Source organism: Dasypus novemcinctus, chromosome X (assembly GCF_030445035.2).
Source record: "Dasypus novemcinctus isolate mDasNov1 chromosome X, mDasNov1.1.hap2, whole genome shotgun sequence".
NCBI classification, from domain to species: domain Eukaryota; kingdom Metazoa; phylum Chordata; class Mammalia; order Cingulata; family Dasypodidae; genus Dasypus; species Dasypus novemcinctus.
In genome coordinates, this window is record NC_080704.1 from 21,064,348 (window position 1) to 21,085,264 (window position 20,917).

Sequence of the window (20,917 nt, forward strand, 5' to 3'; positions counted from 1 at the left end):
AGCATTTAGTTTTATGGAGGGTCCCTTGTATGTGATGAATTGCTTTTTTCCTGCTGTTTTCAGAATTCTGTATTTATCTTCAGCATTTTACATTCTGATTAGTATGTGTCTCCTCTTTGGTCTGTTAGAGTTTATTCTGTTTGGAGTACATTGCGCTTCTTGGGCATGCATATTTATGTCTTTCATAAGAGTTGGGAAATTTTTGGCCATTATATGCTCACATTCTTTTTGCCCCTTTTCCCTTCTCTCCTCCTTCTGGGACACTCATGATGTGTATGTTTGTGTGGTTTTTGATCCCTGAGACACTGCTCATTTTTTCCTATTCTTTTCTCTATCTGTTCTTCTGATTTTGATCATCCTGTTTTCTAGTTCATTGATGCTTTCTTCTGCCTGTGAAAATCTGCTATTGTGTGCCTCTAGTATATTTTTAATCTCTACTATTGTGCCTTTCATCCCCATTTCTGTTATGTTTCCTTTTATATTTTCAAATTCTTCTTTATGCTCACACTGTATTAATATCTTTTATTTATTTTAAAGATTTATATTTTATTTATTCCCCCCCTCCCCCATTCCCCCCATTGTCTGCTCTTTGTGTTCATTCGCTGTTTGTTCTTCTGTGTCTGCTCATATTCTCATTAGGCAGCTCCAGGAACCAATCCTGGGACCTTCTGGAGTGGGAGAGAGGCGATTTCTCTCTTGCACTACCTCAAATCCCTGTTCTGCTATGTCTTCTTATTTTCTCTCCTCTGTATCTCTTGTTGTGTCATCTTGCTATGCCAGCTGTCCGTATCAACAGGCACTCCTGCGCGGGGTAGCATTCCCATGTGGGCTGACATTCTGCGTGGGTCATCCTGCCCTCCCCAGGAGGCCCTGGGCATCGAACCCTGGACTTCCTATATGGTAGACAGGAGCCCAATTGGTTGAGCCACATCTGTTTCTCTTCTTAATATCTTTTAGCTCTTTATCTGTATTTTCCTTCATCTCCTTGAACTGATTTAGGAGATTTGTTTGAACATCTTTTGATTAGTTATTCCAAATTTTGTGTCTCTGCTGAAGTTTTCATTTGTTCCTTTGACTCAGTCTTATCTTCCTGCTTCCTAGTGTGGGCTTGTAAATTTTTACTGATGTCTAGGCATCTGATTATATTGATGAGTTAACTCTGGAGTTCATTTTCTTTCTCTTGTCTAGGGTTTTATTGTTGATTGATTTTGCAGTAGGGCTCCTCTATGATGCTTGGTCCAGCTTATTCTAGACCTTTAGAATAGCCCATGTTTAACTGTTCAGATTTTCTTAGCTCTTCTTCATCTCATTCTTGCCATAGATATGCTGTACAATTTTTATGATTTTTTTCAAACAATTGTTTCACCTCCAGGAGAAAACTTCCTTTCCTCCGTTTCTTCTCTGTGACCCTTGATCTGTTTGTTTTTGTGCAGAATTTTCTTCCCAGCTCCTATGATTTGTTTACATTTGATCCCTCACTCAGTGCCCCATTTACCTTACACTTTTCAGTTCTGGGACCCTCCAGTCTCAGAGTAGTTCAGTGTATCTCCGCCCCACCTCCCCGCTTTTTTCTTAGGCTTTTCTGTTTTCTTTTTGTTAGGGTGTCCCATCTCAGGGTGCCAGATGGGGCCAATCCAGAAAGATGGGTCACTCCAGAAAAGTCCATTTTGCATTTAGGTGGTCCAGGCAACAGAAATTAGATCGCATGAGCACACCTGTTGCCAAGAGTTCTACGATTGTCTCCTTTTTTAACCTCCCTTGGGGGTCCTTTTGTATGCAACACAATGTAGAGGCTTGTGGTCTAACCTGGGTCTCAGCAGACTTTGGTCTCTGTGCTTGGATTTGCAAGGGGTTCTAATTTAATGCCGTGAGTAGCTCTATAGTCCGTGTCCTCGGCCGGACGGACCTGGGTTGCTGCTGCTGTGTGGGATCATATGAGGGTGTGGGGAACATACTGGAGGGTCTGGGACAGAAATTTCCTACCTGATATTTTTTTCTTCAGTTCAGCATTTTTGGAGTCCTCTAGTCTCTACCATCCTCCAGAGTTATAAGCAAGTGGGGTTTGCCCTTTTATTCACTGATTGCCTGGGGAGGCTTTTTCAGGAGATGTCTTCTATTGATGACATCACTCTGTGCCAATGGACATTTTTTTTTTTTAATTATTATTTTTTTGGAGGTACTGGGGATTGAACCTGGGACCTCATACAAGGGAAGTAGGTATTCAGCCACTGAACTACATGTACTCCCTAATGAGAGTTGTTTTTTTTGTTTGTTTTGTTTTTTAGGAGGTATGGGGGCTCAAACCCGTGACCTCGTACATGGGAAGCAGGTGCTTAACTAGAGCTATATCTGCTCCCCCACAGTGGACTTTTGTAATGCATTTTATACTTTTCACAAATTCCATTTTCCATGAATAACAGGAGTTTCACAATATAACAGGGATACTTGAGTTATTCCTAATACTTGTTCAAATAAGAGCACTGTGAAGCCTTTTCCCCAAGTAGAGCTTCTTCCTTCTCCCCAGGCACAGGTAGTTTCTGCCTCCTCTGGGCTTGTCAAACACCTTGTATGTACCTTTATTTTAGCACTTATCACATGTAGTTAATTTACCTGTTTGCCTGTTCTATGAGCTCTTTTTCTGAGGAGCTTTTATATACAATGTCTGATCCATAGTTGGCGCCCAGGAAATGTTTGTTAAGTGAAAGAGGAGTTCTGGCCACTTAAACAGAGGACACAACCCAGTCTTGCTGAGATGTAGTTTTCATTGATGTACAATAGGAAAATAAACTGTCATTATCAATAAATTAAGTTCAGAAAATATTTAAGTATAATTATACTCCATTGAGTATCTTGCATTCAGTATGTCCAAATACTGTGCTATGCCTAGAAATTACCAAGTTTAGTACATATTTCTTGTCCATGGACATGTACTCTAATAACTCAAATTTTAAAAACAAACAAAAAACACCCAGATGGTTACAGGTAGCATGATGGGAATACATAGGAAGGAGAGACTAATTCAATCCTGGACAGTTCCGAGAGGTTTTGAGAGTAGTTAGAATGTGAACTGGACTGTGAATGGTAATGATAATCATGGTTTTTTGGAGGTTATTTGTTGCGGTATGGCATTTAATAATCTGGATTTCCTTTAAACTCTCTTCTGGGAAGCAGACTTGGCCCAATGGATGGGGCGTCCGACTACCACATGGGAGGTCTGTGATTCAAACCCCGGGCCTCCTTGACCCGTGTGCAGCTGGCCCATCACAGTGCTGATGCGCACAAGGAGTGCCCTGCCATGCAGGGGTGTTCTCGCATAGGGGAGCCCCACGCGCAAGGAGTGCGCCCCGTAAGGAGAGCTGCCCAGTGCGAAAGAAAGTGCGGCCTGCCCAAGAATGGCGCCGCATACACGGAGAGCTGACACAGCAAGATGACGCACCAAAAAGAAACACAGATTTCCGTGCCGCTGACAACAACAGAAGCGAACAAAGAACACCACCCAGCAAACAGACACAAAGAACAAACAATGGGGGGGGGGAGGGAAGAGAAATTTTAAAAAAAGTAAATCTTTAAAAAAAAAAAAAGTAAACTCTCTTCCTTTGTATTCTGTGTCGCAGTCTTCCTTCTTCCATTTCTAGCCTTCTTCCCCTGGAATATCTTTGGTTTCCTTAAGAATCTGCCTTTGGCCATCTTCCTCCTCTTTCTGCCCTTGACAAAATGCTTCATTATTTTAACCTTAGTTCCAAGCTTCTGGAAATGTTTTTTCCTCTCTTTAATGTTAACACTTAGCCAGTATTCCTCTTTTAGCATTTATCATTTTTGGCACTATAGTGCCAAACATCATATCCTCTACTGGACTGTAACTCAAGGACAAGTTGCATTTAGTAGTTCTTGCAAGTAGTTAGGTGCCACATACTGTTCTCTTAAGTTAATTTCCTTCCCAAAACTTAGCTCTTCTTCCAGAGTTTCCTCTCTCTGCTCATTGTGCTACTACAAGTTCTCCCTTTAATTCCACATTCAGATCAGCAGGTTTTGCTGATCTGTCTTCAAAATGTTCCTTGTAGCTACACAGTTCTTCTCACTCTCATATTGTGTGCCACTTAAAAAAATATATATTGATTGCATATTATGTTCTAAGCACTGTGTAGGTGCTGCGATATTATAGATCCAATCCCTTGCTTTTAGAATATCAATGGGACTGGGGTTAGACACACTTTGTCACTTTATTGGGCAAATGTTTATTGAACACCTCTGTGCTGGGTACTATTATAGGCATGGATGTATTGTAGTAAGAGTTCTTTTCCACAGGCTGCTCACCTTTGAGAGAAAGAGACCTGGAAAACACAGCTACTGGATTTCTTCTGTTCTAAGGTGCATTTTCCTCCTCATGTTTTAACTTCTCTGAAATCCAAATAAATCTTAACCTATAGCATGTATGTTTAATGTGATTGTTAAATTTTTCAAGAGCTATTAAATTGATTGTACTTATAGCTAAGAGAACTTTATAATTGGGGAACTATGTACATATCAAGTAAGTATTATGATAGAGGTCTGTCTGGAACTGTATTGTCTAGGAGGTAGCATCTATTTAAATATAAATTAATTAAAGTCATTAATTAGACATTGTCTTAGTTTTCCAGGGCTGCTTGTAACAAAAAAGGACAAACTGGTTGACTTAAACAACAGGAATTTATTGGCTCACAGTTTGGAGGTTAGAAGTACAAAATCAAGGTGTTGGAAGGATCAGAGTTTCTCCAAAGTCTTTAGCATTCTGGTGGTGGCTTGCTGGCATCTCTTGGCATCCTTTGCTTGTAGATGCATCTCTGCCTCCACCACATGATGATCTGTTTTCTCTCTCTATCACGTGACAATCTGGCTTCTATTGACTGACTGTGCCTGAATTTCCTCTGCCTGTAAGTACGTCAGTCATTTTGCATTAAAGCCCACCCTGATTCAGTTGGCCCTCTTAATAGTATCTTTGAAGAGCCTGTTTACAAATGAGTCCACACGCACAGGACCAGCAGCTAGAACCTGAACATGTCTTTGTGGGGCACATGGTTCAGTCTCCAAAGATATTAATTAAATTTAAATCTAAATTAATTAAAATGAAATAAAATTAAAGATTGAGCTCCTCAGTTACACTAGCCAGTTCAAGTACACATAACCACATTTGGCTAGTGGCTACTGTGTTGGACAATGCAGATAATAGAACATTCTCATCATTGCAGAATGTTCTGTTGGGCAGCACTAGTCTAGAAATGTTGTTCCACAGTTATCTGGAGTTGGAAAAGCTTTTGTCAGTTACTTCCAGGCACTAGTATTACAACTATTACATGCATTTCTTCCTTCAAGGGGATCAAGGTACTTGATCTTGTTTGTTTGTTCTTCTGTCTTTTTCTTCTGGTTTTCTTTTGGTTAACATCAGAGCAAATACCCAGAAAAAACAATTGGAGCTTTAAAGAATTTAGATAAATGGGGGAAAGGCTATCCATTTTCTTTTCTTTTTTTTTTTAGATTTTATTTATTTATTTAATTCCCCCCCCCCGCCCCCGGTTGTCTGTTCTCTGTGTCTATTTGCTGCGTCTTGTTTCTTTGTCTGCTTCTGTTGTTGTCAGTGGCACAGGAAGTGTGGGCGGCGCCATTCCTGGGCAGGCTGCACTTTCTTTCGCGCTGGGTGGCTCTCCCTACGGGGCACACTCCTTGCGCGTGGGGCTCCCCTACGCGGGGGACACCCCCGCGTGGCAGGGCACTCCCTGCGCGCATCAGCACTGCGCATGGGCCAGCTCTACATGGGTCAAGGAGGCCCGGGGTTTGAACCGCGGACCTCCCATGTGGTAGACGGATGCCCTAACCACTGGACCAAGTCTGTTTCCCAAGGCTATCCATTTTCATAACTGCAGATAGCTTAGTTAGCTTTTTTCAGTGTGTATCCTGGCATGCTGATTTAAAGAGGTGTTTTATGTTTTGTTTTGTTTTCATTATTACATTTAACCTTTGAGAACTTTTACCTAGGTTCTTATCACCTATAGGGTGGAATTCAGCAGGTAAATGGCCTTTAATGTTAGAAGACTATGGTTTGGTGAGATGCCCAATGAAATTTCCCAGGTTTTCAAGTGTGATATTCCTAATACCACATGTAATTTCTCAGGGAAAATATAATTGGACATGAAGGAAATATATTTGTGAACCATTCACCTGATTTATTTTCCCTTTTCTGAGTGTGGGTTGCAATGATTGGAACAGAAGTTTCCTGAATCTTTTTCATTTCCATTTTATTGTATGGTTTTTAAAAAATTTATTTTAAAGGTTTATTTCTTTATTTCTTCACCCCCTCATTGTTTTTGTGCTTGCTGTCTGTTTTCTGTTTCCATTCACTGTGTGTTCTTCTGTGTCTGCTTGTCTCCTCTATAGGCAGCACTGGGAACTGATCCTAGGACCTTCTGGAGTGGGAGAGAGGCGCTCAATCTCTTGTGCCACCTCAGCTCGCTGATATGTTGCATCTCTTATTGTCTTGCCTCTGTCTCTCTTTTTGTTGTGTCATCTTGCTGTGCCAGCTTTCCACAGTGGACCAGCACTCCTGCATGGGCTCTGTATGGGCCAGCACTCCGTGTGGGCCAACTCTTTGCTTGGGCTAGCTCTCTGCTCAGGCCACCTTGCTGCGTGGGCCAGCTTGCCTTCACCAGGAGGCCCCAGGAATCAAACCCTGGACCTCCTATAGAGTAGACAGGAGCCCAACTGCTTGAGCCACATCCACTTCTCTGGTATACCACAGTTTATCCAGTCTCTTGTTAATGAATATTTGGATTGTTTTTTGTTTGGGCTTGTATGAATAAAACTATGAAAATTTTTGTCCATGTCTTTTGGTTGGCACATGATTTCATTTCTCTGGGTGTATATACTGTATTAGCCAAAGGCGTGCTGATGCAAAATACCAGAAATTGGTTGATTTTTATAAAGGATATTTATTTGGGGTAGGAGCTTACAGATCCTAGGCCATAAAGCAAGTTACTTCCCTCACCAAAGTATTTTCACGTGTTGGAGCAAGATGGCTGCCGACATTTGTGAGGGTTCAGGCTTCCTGGGTGCCTCCCTTCCAGAGTCTTGCTTCTCTCTGGGTGTAGGGTTCCTGTCTTCCCAGGGCTTGCTTCTTCCTGGGCTCAGGGTTCCTCTCTTTCTGAGGCTTGCTTCTCTTTCCTCTGTGAGGTTACTTCCTGGGGCTCCAGCTTAAGGCTTCAGCATCAAACTCCGACATCAAAAAACCCTCAAACTCTGTCCTTTGCCATGTCTTTTATCCATGAGTCCTTTATCCACCAAGGGGTGGGGACTCAATGCCCTAATGACGTGGCCTAGTCAAAGCCCTAATCATAACTTAATCACACTCAGGTACAGACCAGATTACGAACATAATCCAATATCTATTTTTAGAATTCTTAACTATATCAAACTGCTACATATACCTAGAAGAGGAATTGCTGGGCTGTAATATATATATACACACGCACTATATATATATATAAATAATGCTTAACAGTTTTCTAAAGAGTTGCCAATTTATGTTACCTTTTTTTTTTAAGATTTATTTATTTATTTCTCTCCCCTCCCCTCCCCACCCCGGTTGTCTGTTCTCTGTGTCTGTTTGCTGCATCTTCTTTGTCCGCTTCTGTTGTTGTCAGTGGCATGGGAATCTGTGTTTCTTTTTGTTGCATCATCTTGCTGTGTCAGCTCTCTGTGTGTGCGGCACCATTCCTGGGTAGGCTGCACTCTTTCGTGCTGGGCGGCTCTCCTTACGGGGTGCACTCCTTGAGCGTGGGGCTGCCCTACGTGGGGACACCCCTGCGTGGCAGGGCACTCCTTGTGTGCATCAGCACTGCACATGGGCCAGCTCCACACAGGTCAAGGAGGCCCGGGGTTTGAACCGCAGACCTCCCATGTGGTAGACTGACGCCCTAACCACTGGGCCATGTCCGCCGCCCTGTTACTTTCTTTTTGACAACACTAAAGATTGACATTTGTCATCTGTGTATTTTTGCTATCTGAGTGCTTCTTCCTCCAAACCTGCCTAAGGGACTTAAGTCAGTAATCACTACGTATCACAGACTTTTGGGGTCACTTGCAAATAGTAAAATAATACCAGTGTTAAATCTGAAAATATGAAATGGCATAAAAGAGTGCAAAAAAGTAAGGATTATTTCCCTCCATTGGTAGCCTTGATTGACTTTCAAGAAAGATGATCTTTGAAGCAACTGGTTCCTGCTTTTGTAAATTAATTGTGTTGAATGCTGTGTGTTACAGTTGCCTTTTGCTATGGGAGCTAGTGTACTTGCCTATCATTGGTATCATTAGCTAATATTTGAGGGTGAAGTGTATGGTAACATAAAGAAAAACAGCCTTTTGAAATGCTACTAATTTAGCAAGTTTTTATGGAGTTCTTGCTATTTGCAAGGTTTTATCCCAGGCATTCCCTTGTACAAAGACCAATGAATTTCATAGCCCCATAATCCTTGTCTAATAGGGATAGGAGACACATGTAATAATACAAGACTAATTATAATTGTCCCTAGTTTTGTTTTTCAGGAGGTACTGGGTATTGAACCCAGGACCTCATACATGGGAAGAAGGTGCTCAGCCACTGAGCTACACCCATTCTCAGTTGCTAGATTTACAGATAAAGTGCTGTGGGGCTTCAGAATAGGGACATGGCATGCCACATCTTATCTGGAGTGCAGAGAAGGTCAGGTACTTATAAGGCTTCATGGAGAGGTTGTTATATGAGGTAAACCTTGAAAGGATTTCATTTGTGGTTATAGTGTATGCCAGAGGAAGGAAATTGCCTAATGGAATCATAGAGCAGGAAGGTATAGTCTATACCAAGTGATTCTTATTGTGTTGTCCCTACCTGGAAACTTGTTAGAAGTACACATTCCTGGGCCCCACTCTGGGCCTACTGACCCAGAAACTCATGGAGTTGATTCTAAAATAGGGGATTTTAGCAAGTCTTCCAGGTGATTCTCATGTGCTAAATTTTGAGATCCACTGGTATCCACTTACTTGGTCAGAAAATAGTAAATTGTGCTTGGGTTGGAGAGTAAAGTTTGAGAAATGGAATAATGAGAATAAAAAGGCAGGGACCATAGAAGGGTAAGGGGCCCTGAATAGCCAAAGTTATCTTGAAAAAGAACAAAGTGGAGGACTCACACTTCCTGATCTTAAAACTTATTATGAAGTTACAGTAATCAAAACAGGATGGTACTGGCACAAGGATAGACAGAGACCAGTGGAATCAAATTGAGGTTCAGAAATCAACTCTCACATTTATGGGTAACTGATTTTTGACAAGGTTGTCAGGTTCATTCAATTGTGAAAGAATAGTCTCTTCAACAAATGATATAGCAAAAACTGTATGTCCATATGCAAAAGAATGAAGGTGAACCCCTACCTCACACCATATACAAAAGTCAACTCGGTGGATCAGAGACCTAATATAAGAACCAGAACTATAAAACTCATAGAAGAAAGCATAGGGAAGCATCTTTAGGACCTTGTGTTGGGCAATGCTTTCTTAGACTTTACACCCAAAGAATAGCAGCAAAAGGAAAAATAGATGAATGGGACCTCAGCAGAATTAAAAACTTTTGTGTGTCAAAGGACTTTATCTTGAAAATAAAATGACAGCCTAAACAATGAGAGAAAATATCTGGAAACAACATATCTAGTAAGGGTTTAATATCCAGAATATTTAAAGAAATCCTTCAACTTAAAAAGATAAACAACCCAATTAAAAAATGGGCAAAAGACTTGAATAGACATCTTTCCAAAGAAGCCACACAAATGGCCAGAAAGTATGTGAAAACATGCTCAACATCATTACCTATAAGGGAAATGCAAATCAAAACCACACTTGATACCATTTCACACTGCTAGAATGGCTGCTGTTTTAAAAATTGGAAAATTGAAAGTTTTGGGGATGATATGGAGAATAGGAACTGTCATTCATTGGTGGTGACAATGTAAAATGCAGCAGCTGCTTGGAAGACAGTTTGGTGGTTCCTCAGAAAGTTAAATATATAATTACCATACTACCTAGAAATCCCACTTCTAGCTATAGACCCCCCAAAATTGAAAGCAGGAACTCGAACAGATATTTTCACACTGATCTTGATAGCAGCATTATTCACAATTGTCAAAAGATGAAAGCAACCCAAATGTCATCATCCAATGAATGGATAAACAGAATGTGGTATATATGTATCTATACATGGAATATTATTCAGCCATAAAAAGAAATGAAGTTTTTTTTTAAAGATTTATTTTTATTTTATATATCCCCACCCCCCCCTGCTGCCTTACTGTCTGCTCTTTGTGTCCATTTGCTGCGTGTTCTTCTTTGTATCCTTGTCTTCTCTTCAGGAGGCACCGGGAACCAATCCTGGGACCTCCAGTGTGAGAAAGAGGCACTCAATCGCTTAAGCCACCTCAGTTCCCTGGTCTGCTGCGTCTCTCACTGTCTCTCCTCTGTGTCTCCCTTTCATTGTGTAATCTTGCTGTGTCAGCTCTCATGGTGCAGGATCGCAGCTCTCTGCAGTGTGGGCTACCAGCTCTCTGTGGCATGGGCCAGCTTGCCTTCACCAGGAGGCCCTGGGAATTGAACCTGAGGCCTCACTTATGGTAGACGGGAGCCCAATCACTTGAGCCACATCTGCTTCCCAGGAATGAAATTTTGATACATGTGGTAACATGTATGAACCTTGAAGCCATCATGTTGAGTGAAATAAGCCAGACACAAAAGGACAAGTCATGTATGATTTCACTTACACGAAATGTCCACAACAGGCAAATTCATAGAGATAGAAAGTAGATTCGAGGTTACCATGGGCTGGGGGAAGGGGAAATGGGGAGTTACTGCTTAATAGGTACAGAGTTTCGATTTTGTCTGATGAAATTTCAATAATGGAAAGTTGTGATGATAGTATACCATTGTAAAAGTAATTAATGCCATTGAAATTTTGACACAATGTTTAGGCTTTAATAAACCAATTATTTTTTCAAATAATTTAGATTATTTTGGATTTTCTCCATGTACAATTTGTGAAAGATGGTAGTTTTTTTCCCCCTTCATTTCCATTCCTTTTATTTTTGTCTAGCTTTTCTACTTGTTCGGAGTGAAAGGCTTTTTCTGAATTACCTAGACAATGTTGTTAGAAGCAGAAATTCTTCCTAAATGAAAAAATAAAACTCCATCTCATTCTTATTTCTGAATTGTCTTTGAATTTTAACTTCTAAAAATTTAAATTTATTTTTATTTATCTCCCCCCCGTTGTCTGCTCTCTGTGTTCATTCGCTGTATGCTCCTCTGTGCCTGCGTGTATTCTCATCAGTCGGCACGGGGGATCTGTGTTTCCTTTTGTTGTGTCATCTTGCCACGTCAGCCCTCTGTGTGTGTGGCACCACTCCTGGGTGGGCTGTGGTTTCGCGTGGGGTAGCTCTCCTTGCACAGGGGCCACTCCTTGCGCACATCAGCACTGCATGTGGGCCAGCTCACCACATGAGCCAGGAGGCCCTGGATATCGAACCCTTGGACCTCCCATGTGGTAGGCGGATGCTCTATCTGTTGAGTCACATCCGCTTCCCTGTCTTTGAATTTTAACCCAAATATCTGGGTGCCTTGACAGCCATGAGGTCCAGTGAGAGGTAATAATGTCTTTTGAGACAATATCATAAATGTTCCTAGAGGCCATATAAAAAATCTTGAATTATTAATTTTTCATGTCTAAAATTTAATTTTGATGGTAAGAAATTTTAATGTATATCTCAAGGACTTATATATGAAAACTTATCAGTAGTTTACAAAATTCTCCAAAGGAGTGGGCTCTCGAGTGAAGCCACAAGCAACTATGATGGACTAATTTTTATTTACAATTCTGATAAGTCTCTTAAAGGAGGTAGCCGAGAGATAGCTCCACTTTCACACAGGACATTAGCTTGCTTGAGTAATGATACATGGTTTCGGTAGAGATGAACTTCAGGAAGAACTCTTGAAACTGTATGGGGAGAGAAGTGGCATGTGAGTGTCAGTGTTGCAAGTGTCAGGTAATGTTTTATGGAGGAAAATTCCAAGTAGACTAGTAATTTGGTGGGTTGCAGCTGAGGGATCAAAGTATTGTAGGTTGTCCCTGGCAATGTCATTCATGTTCCTGTGAGCTGGAAAGTTTGGGTGCTGTAATCAAGGAAGTCAACAGATGCTGAGCAGCCTCAGGAAAGTGATTGGAACTTAAAACAGACAATTTCTACAGGTTTATCTCTATGGGGAAGCCTACGTTTTCCTGATTGTGGCATTTCAATGATAGCATATTGGAGCTGTAGAGATGGACCAGCAAATGACTATTAAAATGAATTTTAAACATACCTTAGAAATATTCATTTTAAGTAAATTATGAAATGAATTCTTTTATAAAACAAAAGTTCATTTATTAACATGAACATCTCCTTATCTGTCCCCCCCCCGCCCCCCCCCCCCCGCCATACATATTTTAGCTGTTTATAGGGCTGGGTTTTCATATATTAAAAATTTTCATAATCAGAAGTAGTGCTTTAGTGGTTAATGCTGGATCTGGTATTGATGTGGATCTGTTTACATTTATCCAACTTGGAGTGTGTTGAGCTTCTTGAATGTGTAGATAAATATTTTTCATCAAATTTGGGAAGTTTTTACCTATCATTTCTTCAAATGTCTTTTTCTTCTCCTTCTGGTACTCCTCTTACCTATATGTTGGTGTCCTTAGTGGTGTCCCAAGTTTCTTTGCGGCTTTGTTCATTTTTCTTCCTTCTTTTTTCTCAGTGTTCTTCAGATTACATAATCTGTCACTTTATCTTCAAGTTTGCTGAAATTTCTTTTGCCAGCTCAAATCTACTGTTGAGCCCTTCTGATGATTTTTTTTAAAGCATTATATTTTAGAACAGAGATATTGCACAGATAGTTGAGAGGGTTCCCATGTGTATATTCCAAAACCCAGTGTCCCCAATTATTAACACCTTATGTTAATATGGTATATCATTACAATTAACCCAGTATTGATACTGATTATTGATTACTGATATTGATGACTACTAGCTGAAGTCCATCCTTTATTCACATTTACTTAGTTTTTACTTAATGTCATTTTTTTCTGTTCCAGAATCCCCTCCAGGATGCCACATTACATTTAGTTGTCATGACTCATTAGGCTCCTTTTAGTTGTTAACAGATTCTCAGACTTTTGGTGTTTTGACAGTTTTGAGGAGTACTGCCCAGGTATTTTTGTAGAATGTCCCTCAATTGGGATTTGTCTGATAATTTTTCTGTCATTTAGACTGGGGTAATGTGTTTTTGGGAAGAAGACCACAGAGGTAAAGTGTCATTTTTATCACATCATATCAAGGGTATATCTAAGGTACAGATGACTTACCACTATTGATGTTAACTTTGATCACCTGGCTGAGATAGTGTTTGTCAGGTTTTTCCACCATAAAGTTATTCTTTTTCCTTTTTATATGCTGTCCTCTTTGGAAGGAAGTGCTCCACACTTCAGGAGCAGGGGAGTTTTGCTTTACCTCCTTGAGGGTGGAGTATCTTCATAATTATTTGCAATTCTTCTGCATGAAAGATATGTCATCTCTTCTCTCCCATGTGTTCAAACATTTGTTTATATTATTATGGACTCTTAGATAGTTATTTTATACTCTGATTATAATCCAAATCCAATACTATTTCATTTATTTTATTGCTAACATCATTCTAACTTTGGCCATTGGGAATGCTTTCATTTGGGTCTTGTGCCCCTTTGACATAGCCCCATCATTTTTCCTTTTCTTTTTCTTTCCTTTTTTGCACTCCCTTACCTTCCTTTTGGTACCACAAGATACATACATTTCCTGCACCAGTCCTAGAATTAGCCATTTCTCCAGGGAGCCCTGGTTCCTTTTATTGCAGTATGGTATTTATTAGAAACTAAGATATGGATGCTAGGTGTGTGCTAAGGAAGTTTTCATTTCAACTACTGTACTTATCTACTTCAGAATGTACATTTGGTTCCATTTCCAGTATTCTCAGCTTGCTATGCCTGCTCTAGAGCTTCTGCCCTACTAGTGGGAGCTAGGTAGGGGTAGGGAACTCTTATCTTCTTACTGTGCTTTCCTGGAATAGAGTTTCTGCAACATGATCTGGTGGTGGTAGTGGAGTATTGATGAGAAATGCTGGCAACTTGCCATTCCTGGGAAGAAATTTTCATTGCAGACTGGGGTGAAAGATGGGGCAAAAGGGCACCTTGTCTTCTTGACTACACCTGCCAGGAGTAGAGCTGGGAAAAAGGAGTATGGGCCTTGCTATTCTTTCCGAGATTCAGTAAATTTTCTTGAATAAATGTTTATGTATTTGCCATATGCCCTTAGGCCAGTTACCAGAGACTATAAATAGTTGTTTTATGTAATTTTCACCAGATAAGGTTTTCAATTGGGATAGGGTCTATGTGGAGCTCTTCACACTGCCATTCTGAAGTGCTTCTCCTCTTTGGTATAATTTTGTTGGAATAGAGTATTATGGAAACAGCATTAGGAAAATATATTTCAACGATTCTAAAATTTTTTCTTCATTGCTTCCATCATGTTTTCTTCATCCTTTGATAGTAATTAATTGATAATACCTCTTGTTAGAGTTTAGATTCTGTAACTCACCTCTCTGTATTTTATCTTTTGAGAATGAAGCTTTATTTTTAACCCCACAGGTCAGGTAATATACTTTGATTTTACAGTCTTCTCACCATACCTGTTGTGTGTCTCATTTCTGTGATCTCTTTCATGAAACTTATTAGGGCTAAAGATAATTGGATTACATTTGCTTTCCTTCCAAATCAAATGCTTTAAAACTGTACCTCAGCATTCTGCTCATACTCTTTGATGTCAATTCTTTCTGCACAATTTTAGTTTTTGGCGTGGCACAACAGATAATTTATCACTTTATATATAGTTAGTGGAGGTATCTTTGTTTATATGACTCTTAATATTATCAGTAATGGCACAGTGGTGATGGTACAATGCAGTTTCAGAAGTGATTCTGGATTTAGCATAGTTCCAAATTGTTTAGGCTGAGTAAAAAATTTTCCAGTGATAACTGTTCAACTTAATAAAATAACAGTGCTTTACAAACACTTTAATTGTCGTCACAATGGGCAAAACTAAAATAATGCTTGCTTTAAAATATTTTATTTTTCTTCATAAAAATATTGCTTTTAAAATGCTAATGAGGGAAGCGGACTTGGCCCAGCGGTTAGGGCGTCTGTCTACCACATGGGAGGTCCGTGGTTCAAACCCCGGGCCTCCTTGACCCGCGTGTAGCTGGCCCATGCGCAGTGCTGATGCGCACAAGGAGTGCCTTGCCACGCAGGGGTGTCCCCTGCTTAGGGGAGCCCCACGTGCAAGGAGTGCATCCCGTAAGGAGAGCCACCCAGCGCGAAAGAAAGTGCAACCTGCCCAAGAATGGCACCGCCCACATGGAGAGCTGACACAGCAAGATGATGCAACAAAAAGAAACACAGATTTCCGTGCCGCTGACAACAGAAGCGGACAAAGAAGACGCAGCAAATAGACACAGAGAACAGACAACCAGCTTGGGGGGGAAGGGAAGAGAAATAAAATAATTAAATCTCTAAAAAAATGCTGATGATATTTCATTAATTCATTATTCCTTTGGATTTGACATAAATTACTTGTCTCATTTGGGGAATCTCTTTAAGTATATTGGATCTCTTTAAGTAATTGAGATCATAAATCCACTTTCTAGAGGTATTAGCTTTATTTCTGTCATCTATCGAGTTACATTAGTGTTATTAATTACTACTAGTGTTCTTTATTATGTGGCTACTCTGTATTAGATCAGGGGTTCTTAACCTTTTTTGTTCCATAGACCCCATTGCCAGTCAGGTGAAAACCACGGGCCCCTTACTAAGTCCACCTTAGTATATCACACCTTCACCAACATGTCTCCACAAGAATAATGTTTTTTTGAGTTTTCAATTCAAGCTCATGGACTCTGTGAAAACTTTCCATGGACCCCTGGTTAAGAACCCCTGTATTAGAGACTTTACTTACATAACTTCAAATCCTCACCCTTAGTATATAAAGGTAGTATCAGCCCTTCCTAGTGAATGAGAAAATAGTCTTAAAGAGGTTAAATAACTTGTTCATGGTCACATAATTAGCAATGGGTCCAGGTGTCCTCTAAGGAGGATACATTAAAGTGTGAAAATTAAGAGTCACTCTTGATTTTTTATTAGGGTACATTAGCCTGAATAATTTAAAATAGATAGTAGATAATATTTAAATTTGGAATGTGCATGGGTTTCTTTCAAGTGTTGAATCCTGGTGTCTATGATTAAGTAAACTGGGAATTATTTTAAGCAAAATGATGCTACCACATTGAGAAGTATGCTCTTGTGATGCCCAAGAAGCTGTCTTGTTTTCCCACCTACGCTTGTGTTGCCAGATTCCTTTAGGTTTTTGGCTATGTTACTTAAAAAATGTAAGAACGTGCTGGTTTAGTTAGGCCAATAGTTTATAAGAAAATGGGAGAAGAGAATAGAAATGGGAGAGAACAACAGATTACAGGTCCCCACATGTACTTGTGGGCTGGTCTGGGCAGAGAGAGAGAGAGCACTTTAGATTGTGGGGTTGCTTTTTAAACCATTAATTACTCCTGTTAATGTTCAGGGAGGAGTCCCAGCTATATGCTGTTTTGATTGATTACCCCACCTGTCAATTCCCCTGGCAGTCCCAATAAGGCCCCTTGAGAATGTCCAGGGCTTTTCCTTGATCCCAGATGAAATCTCGTTCCAAATGGGGGATTCTCTTGGGGTTCTTCCAGCAGCCTTCTTGTGGGGTCTTTCTCTCGGGGTTTCCAGGTAGAATTCCATGGCCAAGTGTTTCACCGCCATGTTTTTCTATCAGATTTTAGATTTGTCTTCTCATTCCTAAACTAGCCTGCCTCCCTTGTTTTGTGAATGGGGAGAGGATCTTTCAGGTATGCCCGAGCAGAGTTTCTCCTAAGAAGCTGATGAGGAGACAAGACTATGAGCTGTATTTCCCCATTCCTATGATAAATGGGTAGGGTCCATTCTAACTTTCAGATTCTATGAGGTTGGTAGTTTGCATTTCAAAAGGCTTTTCATGTCATTTGCATGGAATTAAAAACAAGTAATTAAATTAGTTGATTCTATAGAATTGTAAAGTGAAATGTACTAGGGAAAATTTACATACAGATAGCAATTGACAGTAATATTGTTTATAAGTTCATTCTCTGTCACTACTATAAGCACTTTTGCATAGTCAATTCTTAATTATTTAAGAGTTATTAGAATGGTTTATCTCAAGCCCATTTCTTTTCTTTCCCTGTATCTTTCCATTGAAAATATAGATCATTATTAAATTTTCCCTTAGCTAATAGGCAGAAAGGAATTGAAATGCAGATTTATTTAAGTACTTCATAAAATATTTGATAGGAAGGGTGATGAAACGGACCCCCGCCCCCCCCCCCCAAAAAAAAAACACACACAAAAAATAAAGCTTTGAAAGTATCTGAGTTCTGGAAATTTAAAAAAAAAAAATTTTTTTTTTTGAGTGCCTATTTCATATGCAAAGCCTAGACCCAGGATGTAGTAGAGGGATGATATCTAGTGTCCAGGAAATTATGATCTGCCTAATGGAAAAAGATATGTATTCAAATAGTAAATGCTTGAATAAATATGTGATCAATGTCATGTAAATGATGAATGTAAGAATTTATAGAATATCCTTTTGAATTTTTATCATGGTACTCTATTAGTCTAAAAAAAACTAAAGAAAAAGCCCCAGAATTTATAGAAAATAATTTCTAACTGGACTGAATAGAGAGGAAGTTATAATTTACCTGAGTTTTAAAGTGTTAGCTAAGATTTCAGTTAGTCAAGACCAGGGCCCAGGATGGAGAAATGACATGAACAAAGAAAGGCACAGAAGTGGGAAAGTGAAAGGTGTCTGTATTAGTCACCCAAAAGGGTGCTGATGCAAAATACTAGAAATAGGTTGGTTTTTGTAAAGGGTATTTATTTGGGGTAGAAGCTTACAGTTACCAGGCCATAAAGTGAAGTTACTTCCCTCACCAAAGTCTATTGCCACGTGTTGGAGCAAGATGACTGCTGACTTCTGCCAGGGTTCAGGCTTCCTGGGTTCCTTTCTTCTCAGGGTTTGCTTCTGTCTGGGCTCAGCTGCTCTGTTCCTCCATGTGCTTACTTGCCGGGCTCCAGCTCAAAACTCCAAACTCCCTTCTCTGCGGTGCGGTTTCCCTGTGAGTCCCTGCCCACCGGGGACGGGGTTGCAATTACCTACTGACATGGCTCAATCAAATCCTTAATCATTATTTAATCAAGTAAAAGTGAAACCTCTGGATCCAGTGTACTCTAATATGCCCAGAGGGACAGATCAGTTTACAAACATATCCAGTATCTATTTTTGGAATTCATAAATAATATCAAACTGCCACAGCATCTTACAGGTGTTGATCAGTAAATTTAGATGGTTTAGAGACAAGGATTCTTATGAGGAGAAATGTGTGATTGCCAAAGAGTATATTCAAATTCAGAGAAATGAGCAATTGCCAAAGTTATAGTTGATTTCAAAGTAAGTAACAAAACTTTCCCCCTGAGCCCAAATTTTCCCATCTGTAAAATTGTTAAAGGAAATGTCCCCTAACCTACTTAATGGATATTCAATAGCTATTTGTTGAATGAGTAAGTAAGTGAGAGTGAGTGAGTGAAAGAGATGTCTTTAGCTATTTTTTTTTTTTTTTGATATCTTGCCTAAGGAATTTGGACTCTTTTTTGTAGACAGTCGGAAATTAATTTTTGATAGTAAAATGACATAATAACTTTAGTTTAAGAAGAGTGAGTCATGGTCTCTTATAAATAATGTTTATACATTTTTAAATTTGTTTCTGTAGGAATTAGGGGATCCCTGTTTGGGTTGGTGTTTTTTTTTTTTTTTTTTTGTTTTTGGTCAGGGTTCTTTTAACACTTAAAATGCTTGAGTCTTAAAAGTATTAAATATTTTTATAGAAAAATATTTTCAAAGTGAGTATAAGCATTTAGAAACGATTATATCAGTTTCACATTGCCACACCATTTTTGCTGTATTTTACAATATAGCCCACAAGAGATTTGGGGAAAAAAAAGAGACAGAAACAAAACCAGACCTTCACTCCAAATAATTTGAGAACCACTGGTCTAACTTTGATGCCAAAGTTTCTGCCTTTGGGTTTAGATCAAAATGCCATGATTACATGAATCAAGCAATTTTCAGGGCAACTTTTCCAAGAAATATATGAGGATGCGATTATAATGTATCATCTGAAAAGTGACTTTTCATCATGGCAGGCAGTTTTGCCCTTAGAGCCGGTTATATTCTTTTTTTTTCCCCCTTTTAAGAATGTAAAAATATGGAACGCTTCACGAATTTGCATGTCATCCTTGCGCAGGGGCCATGCTAATCTTCTCTGTATCGTTCCAATTTTAGTATATGTGCTGCCGAAGTGAGCACTGGTTATATTCTTAATGAAGTTTCCTTAAGCTGGAAATCAAGTAGGTTAAATCTGAATTTCTTATATTCTCAATTTATATGGTTTACCTTTGTTACTGTTAATCTAAAGTTCAACTTCTTATTCATTCAGTTATGCATAATGTCTGCCTATTGTGCAACATAAAACCTCCCTCACACCTTTTTTGTTTTTGGCCTGTGTTTTTGTACAAACTTTCCTTAGAATGCCTTTAACGGTTTTGTCTATCAGGTAAATTTCTGTTCTCAAGAATGAATTCAGATGTTACCTCTTCAAGGAAGGCTTCCCTGATTTAAGGAAGGCTTCCCTGATTTTACAAGTCAAAGTTGATCACTTTTTCTGCTTTTCTTTTTTTTTTTTTTAAAGATTTATTGTTTATTCCCCTCCCCCGTTCTCTGTGTCCTTGCTGCATGTTTTTCTTTGTCCGGTTCTGTTGTTGTCAGCAGCACGGGAATCTATGTTTCTTTTTGTTGCATCATCTTGTTGTGTCAGCTCTCCATATGTGCGGCACCATTCCTGGGCAGGCTGCACTTTTTCGCGCTGGGTGGCTCTCCTTACGGGGCACACTCCTTGCGTGTGGGGTTCCCCTACGCGGGGGACACCCCTGTGTGGCAGGGCACTCCTTGCGCACATCAGCACTGCGCATGGGCCAGCTCCACACGGGTCGAGGAGGCCCGGGGTTTGAACCATGGACCTCCCATGTGGTAGACTGAAGCCCTATCCACTGGGCCAAGTCCACTTCCCGACTTTTTCTGCTTTTCTAGTATCTCTTGACATTGGAAAGCAGGAAAACTTTCTTCTGTTTTAAGCTGACAGATTCAGTACTATGAGCTTCAATTTAGTCTGTTATATGAGATATACCTGCATTTAAATGCCTGAGTCAGATTTATACTGACTTTTCTATCTTTTAATACTCTATCATTTTTTTCTTTATCATGAAAGAAAACCTCAGAGCCTTGGCTTAAATGGTGGTCACACTCAAAATAGCACATAGTTTTAACTTGATTATGAAATTAAATCTGTTCATCCTAGCTAAAACCCTTATAATCTCTAGTTTTAGTACATGGTATTATTAGAGAATGAAGCTTCCTTTTGTGATCCATGTTAAAGGGGTGAATGTATAATATGATTATTATGTATTGACTTGTATAAAATGTATCATATGTATGACATACGATTTATTTCTTCCTACCAAGGCACTTTACTGAAACTTCTTTTGGGAAATTTACCTTTCAGATTTACTTTTAATGCAGCCCCAAATTGGTGCTTGATGAATATTGTAGAATAAATGAATTGTGAATTACTTTA

General features: G+C 39.6%; 1 protein-coding gene and 1 non-coding gene across 2 annotated transcripts in view; one reads left to right on the top strand and one right to left on the bottom strand.

The window, feature by feature from the left end:
• Positions 1-20,917, top strand: part of CDKL5 (cyclin dependent kinase like 5) — a 309,028-nt gene that overhangs the window by 35,304 nt on the left and 252,807 nt on the right. The window lies entirely within an intron of this gene.
• LOC111762288 (U6 spliceosomal RNA) lies at positions 19,487-19,593 on the bottom strand. Its single transcript, XR_002795440.2, has one exon. It is a non-coding gene; the product is annotated as a U6 spliceosomal RNA (small nuclear RNA).